The sequence below is a fragment of the Microtus ochrogaster genome, chromosome 5 (genome assembly GCF_000317375.1).
Source record: "Microtus ochrogaster isolate Prairie Vole_2 chromosome 5, MicOch1.0, whole genome shotgun sequence".
Taxonomy (NCBI): domain Eukaryota; kingdom Metazoa; phylum Chordata; class Mammalia; order Rodentia; family Cricetidae; genus Microtus; species Microtus ochrogaster.
The window spans coordinates 12,816,351-12,823,110 of record NC_022012.1 but is presented as its reverse complement, the minus strand read 5'-3'; positions in this window follow the sequence as shown (position 1 = coordinate 12,823,110).

Below are 6,760 nucleotides of genomic sequence, written 5' to 3'. Positions count from 1 at the left end.
GGGAATCCTGCTGGAGAGAGGGAGGAAGGACTGTAGGAACAAGAGAGGTCAGGATATCACAAAAAATCCCACAGAAACAGTTAACCCTGTTCAGAACTCACAGAATCTGAACCAACAACCAGGGAGTCTCCATGATACAAACTTAGGCCCTCTACATATATTTAACAGTTGTGTGGATTGTTCTACCTGAGGGACTCCAGGCAATGGGAGCAGGGGCTGTCCCTAATGCTTTGGCTGGCTCTTGGTAAGCTATTCCTCAAACAGTATTGCTTTGCCCATCCTTAAAAAAAGGGGAGTTTCTTAGTCTTACTGTAACTTGATATGCTATGCTTTGTTGGTACTCATGGGATCCCTGCCTCTTCAGAACAGAAACAAAGGAGGAGTGGATTGGGGGTGGTGGTGGTAAGATTGGAGTGGGGGAGGGAATTAGAGGAGAGGAGGGAGGAAGGAGAAACTGGTCAGGATGTAAAATAAATAAATAAATACAATAAAAAATGCATGGCATAGGCATTGTTTTGTGATAAAATTCCAGTGTTTAAATATATTGTCTGTGTTGAAATATAGTTTCATATATATATTGTAATATATTATCTAATATATATCTAACATAATCTAATGTATAATTAATTAAATAGCAAATTTCAACCTTAAAATATAATATTATACTTAAATATTAATGGTATCTCTTTTATTTGTATGGCTTTTGTTAATCTATCAATTAAACAATAAAATTTATAACACAATTTGAACAAAAAATAAGAAGCAAATGCAGTTATGTAAAAGAGTATAATACAAGGTGCAAGCTAAGCTTAAAATGGGTGCGCAAGAAGTGCATCACAGAAGTGGTATAAATTAGAGCAAAGTATAGTCATGTATTCATGAAAATACAGTGATGAAACATGCTGCTTTGTGTATTTACTCAAAATAAGAAGAAAAATGGCTTAAATGATATTCAAATTAAAACTTGAGTCCAAAGAAAATCTTAACTGTACAATGAGTTTTGGCTGAGGGGCAGCATCATATAGCTTTGCTTAACTTTGCAAGCCTATTGATTACCAATGCCACACTTTCTCTTCTCCGCATCTTTGATTGGACCAATTTGATGACATAGAAGCCGTGCGTCTGTATTTAAGAAAGGTTTTATGTTTTATTTCACCAGCTGAGAACTTTCTGTGTGGATGTGGTCAGTAGTGTAGGTGTGATAGGAAGACAGCTGAAGTCCTAGAGTGTGCTAACCATTCCTGATGTGCATCGGTACTAGAGTGGTGAAACCAGCACGTGTGATGTGGAAACCACATCCAGGATTCCTATTCTGTGGCTCCTGCTCCCGTTAAGAAGCCAACTCATCAGAGCTACACTTCTGTTCTTACTTCATTCTTGGCAAATGGTGAGATTTAAAGAGGTCATTAGCTACACTGAAATAGGTGTTCTGAGTTTTGAAAGAGAAGACACGAGGAATTTATGAGATTTATGTGCTTCTGGCATGCTCCCTTGGAAGTTTTGCCAGTGGCCTAGCCTGTAAATATTTAATCATTTCTAGTAGTTGTCTTCAAAGTCTCAATCCATTTACTCAAGTTCATGTTACAAAGACACATTTGTGTACTATTGACCACGCTCAAGAAGAGAGGGAAATGATTTTTACTAAGTGCTATAGATTTAGTGAACTTTGCATTCTAGAGGGTTAGCTTTGTTCTTAGTGGTACTGGGCTGGTTCAGATTTGATTATTCAATATTATATTATTGAAACAAGTGAGAGAATAAGCAAATTATTATATTAATTAGGGCTTCATTTTTAGAATTTAGTCACCACTTTTGTCTGGGGAATGCACTCCAGCGAGTCATTTTAACACTTCGTAGTGTTTAGGCATGCTTCCTGTACACCAGTAGATGGCAGGCCCTCATCACTTAACTGTTCTCCTTTAAAACAAATACACAAGAAAGAGATTGGAAAAGGTGAAAATGGAAAGAGATAGAGATAGATCTTTAAGTTTATTGCATTGTATTTATTTAAATTGTGTAAATGGATTTTTAAAAATGAACCGTTAAATAGTAGGGAAAACTAAACCTGTCTTAATTGGAAATAATCATCAAACACAATTGACTTTGTGCCAGTTGATCATGTTTTAAACCAGTGAGTTATATTTTGAGTAAATGACATTGTATTCCATTTTGAAAATAAGCTCAGTAATGGCTACATAGCATGTTTGATTTCCACTGTGAATGTTAGCCTCAGTAGTCAAACTGTGTACTTGGGTGAGGGAGACTTCAGATTTTGAGGTTTGGGGCTTATTGTGTTCTTAGTCTGATGCCTTGGAGACTATTTATAGAAAACTGAAAATTATTTTTATCTCTAAAATATTTAAATTTTGTTGAGCATCTTGGCACACTGCAGCCATCCAAACAATAAATGCAGTTACCGGCATTAAAAGCATATTACAAATACCTCCCCCCCAGGAGCTCACTATTCATCGCCACAGAGATTTCAATATGGGAAACACGTTGATGCATTCACATTGCATCTCCACTGCAGGAGCTGACTCTAGGAATTGCTAGGGAGCAAATTGAGACCACCAATTTCCTTTCCTTTGGAGAAAGAAAGATACTTTAGAGAGTATCTTTATTTGAAACCAAAATAATGTGTTCCAGAATAATTTCTTCAGCCTGCCCTCTCATTACATTTACCATTCCACTTCAGACCTCTCTTCCTGACCCCACTGCAGCAGGGGAAAGTGACGAATCTCAGAAATAACCCAGGGCTTCAAGTATTGGATCCAGCTTCCAATAGAATTTTTGGTGTTTTCTTATTTTGTCTTTTCTACAGTTCATCATATCTAAAAGAACAGCTGTCTTTAATATTCTAATGTACTATTGTTATTAACTAAATAGTATTGATAATTATAAAAATGTTTTTTGTTTATGCGATGATAGCTTTACATGTATTTATCAAAAAAATTTATTTATCTGAAAACAAACTGCTATGTAGTCATTGTTTTTCTTGCTTCTGTGAGAGGACACCTGACAAAATCAGCTTAAAGCCGGGCAGTGGTGGCGCACGCCTTTAATCCCAGCACTTGGGAGGCAGAGGCAGGTGAATCTCTGTGAGTTTGAGACCACCCTGGTGTAGAAGAGCTAGTTCCAGGACAGGCTCCAAAACCACAGAGAAACCCTGTCTCGAAAAACCAAAAAAAAAAAAATCAGCTTAAGCAATGAGCGTTTATCTTGCATTATGGTTGGAGGGTACCATCCATCATGGACAGGAAGCCTCGATGCAGACAACAAAGGTGGCTGGCTATCTTGGCATATGCAGTTCAAAAGCAGGAACAGAAGAATGATGCTGCTTCACTTGCTTCCTTCATTTGATTCAATCAAGGACCCCACCCATGGAATGTTGTCATCCGCCTAAGTTAAACCCTTCTCCAAATGTCCTCATAGACAAGTCTAGAGTTATGTTTTCTTGAAGATGAATCATCACATGCCATATGGCCAGACTGACTTATTATTGTATCCAACTTTTTATTTTTGGTTATTAAGATTTGGGGTTGTATAAAACAAAATATATAGTTACTTTGAAACAAAAAATGTATGGATGACATAAATAATTACAAGACACAGAATGGCATTTCATATTTACTCTAAATGTCCTCAAATACACCTATTTACTTTGTTTATTATTTTTATTTATAGACCAAGTCTCACACATAGCCTAAATTGGCATCAAATCTTCCTGCTCTCACCTCCAAAATGCTGATATCATAACTGTGTGCACTACTCCTGATTTCTTTTAATCCTTTTTGATGTTTGGTAAGACAGTTCCAGTTAAGAAAGTTCTCACAGTCTTTATTCAACCACTTATATCAGTCATTTATATTAACATATTAGTTTACTTGATATATGACAGCTAAAAATATATTAGGAGTAAGGTGTAGTTGCAGCACTTTAGAAACTTAAGATAATAAAATATTCATGTGGAAATAAGGAAACTAGAACACTGCCCCATTGCAGACTACATGGCTACAGAGGAGTCAACACATCAAGAATCGAGTTTTTCTTTCTGCTGGTGTTAGAAAAAAAATGCAAACTTTACTGAAGAACATTTGAACTATTCTGAAAAGTACATAGAGATTAACTATCCCAGCTGTCAGGAAGAAGATTGTTCATAGAAAGACAGAGGTGAAAATTTCCAAAGGTCATATGTAGTACGGTTTATTTGGAAACTGAAGTAATTCATGTGGATAATGTAAAATTCATATCTGCCTATTGAGTAAACAAAAATAAAATTGTACAACCTTGTGGGTTGTTTTACAATCAGATAAACTCTGATTCTCTTGCAATTCTCACTGTGTGAGATAATAGCTCCCGTGGTTGTCAGAGACATCAGCTACACTTACACTGACACTAGCATCCAATATTTTTTTTGTATATTGCTTTGGTTGACCTCTCCAGAGAATCTCAGAATCATACATATTTTTTATCTTTAATAAATAGTAGGCATGTTTTAAAAATAGGTAAGTTTTGAATCTTAACACTCCTCAAATAAACTTTCAATATTGCAAAACCTCTTATATTTATCTATTTCTATGAATAATAATTAAGACTATTATAGAGAATCTGCTACATATATTACAAAGCATGAAGTACTTTGGAGTCTAAATTTAACTTAGTAGATGCTTCCTTTAAGTCTTTTAGTGACTAACAGAAAGATGAGCAAAGGCACATGTTGAAGGAGCTGCGGGCTGTGTTCCTGCCACCCGGCTCCCGGCCGCCTGGCTAGCTTATGCTCCGAAATAACAACACACAAACTGTATTCGTTTAAACACTGCTTGGCCCATTAGCTCTAGCCCTTCTAATTCTCATATCCCGATCAACCCATCTCTAATAATCTGTGTAGCACCAGTCTTACTGGGAATGATTCAGCTTGTCTGACCTGGCGGCTTGCTTCATCGTGTCTGGCTCTGAGAGGAGCTGTATGACATCCGAGCTCACTTCCTCTTCCTCCCAGCATTTTGTTCTGATTACTCCACCCACCTATATTCTAACCTATCAGGGCCAAGGCAGTTTCTTTATTTAACCAATGACCTTCCTCCATCAGGCACAAGCTCTGCTCTTGAGAAATAAACAGAAAAAAAGAATATTAAACTCCTAGAAGTAAAAGCAGTGAAACACAAGATGTGGATAGACAGTACTGTCAGCAACACACAGGCTCAAGTAGGGAAACAAAAGGAAAGGCTGTTTTTGCTTATGCATTGTAGAGATTTATGTGCAACATTGTGGAAGAGATAACATGCAATATTGTGAAGGTTCACAAAGGTGGAACAAATGCTAAGGTTGATAATAAACGTTTTGTGTACCTGATTGTAAATACCTCCCACCATTATATGTCAGTTGCTGAATCGATAAGCCAGCAACTGTTGTGAAGTAACCATAAAAATCATACAATGATATTTTTACTGTATTGTCTATTATTCAGTTATGCATACAAGATATGGACAAATAGAAATACTCAAGCATTGACTAACATGTACTCAGTATTCCAGGGTGAAGACAAAGTACGGAGAAAGAGACTTAAAGGATGAAAGGTTATTTTGGCTCACAGTTTTAGAGGTGGTCACTCATGTTTGTCTTCCTCCATTGCTTTGGTGTTGTGGTGAAGCAGAACAGCATGGTGCCACAGGCATGTGACAGAAGAGATGGTTTGTTTAGTGATGGTCAACAGACAAAACAAAACAAAATGCCATGCAGGAAGGGAGGGGAAGATATTGTTCTCCTTTTATTTCCTTTTATTTCTATTGCTGTGACAAAACATCCTAACAAAAAGTAAATTAGGGGAGGAAGGGGCTTATCTGGCATACAGTTCCAGGTTACATTCCGTCCTTCCAGGAAAGTCAGAGAAGAGCTTGCAAACACCAATGGTCACAGCCAAGAACAGAGAGAAACACGAGGCCTACTTCCTTCCTTCCTAGATTTCTTTACTCTTATACAGTTCAGAACCTAGCCTAGGCAGCAGTGCTTCCCACAATGGGCTTGGTCTTCTTATGTCAGCTAACAACCAAGGCAATCTCCCACAGACATGTCCATCTGCAAACCTCATTTGGACAATTCCTCAACAGAAACTCTCTTGCTGAGTGATCCTGTCAGGTGGAGGGTTAAGTCTAATGAGCACATATATCTCTCGGTGGCATGTAGCCATGACACAGTTCTTCCAACTAAGCCCTATCATCCATGGTTTCCACCACCTCCTCACAGTCCATTCGAATTTGAATACCTTGAGGATTGATCCATGGTGAAATCTTTCCCAAATTCCATCATATTGTGGTTTACAAGTTAAGATTTTAATCATAGCTAATTTGGAGTTAGATACAGTGCCTTAGCATTGTATCAATTTGCTCTGTACATAAGCAGCATCATAGTGCTGAATGAAAGCATAAAGCAGGTATCATAGGACAAGCTTTATATCTAATTGCATATTTATAATAAAATTTGATGCAATAAGTATGATAGGAAGCCATGAACTCTGCTTTCATGGTTTATACAAAAGCAGAAGAGCAACAGGCGAACCTTTGAGTTATAACGTGTTCAGAGGTAATAATAGCCTAAAGTGGAAACACATCAGATAGTCAACACTGGATCAATGAATAAATAAGCTGTGATATCACATATGATAGAATATTTATATGTGAAGTGATGGAGGAAGGTCATTGGTTAATTAAATAAAGAAGCTGCTTGCCCTGATAGGTTAAAACAGGAGGGAGGAGTAAACAGA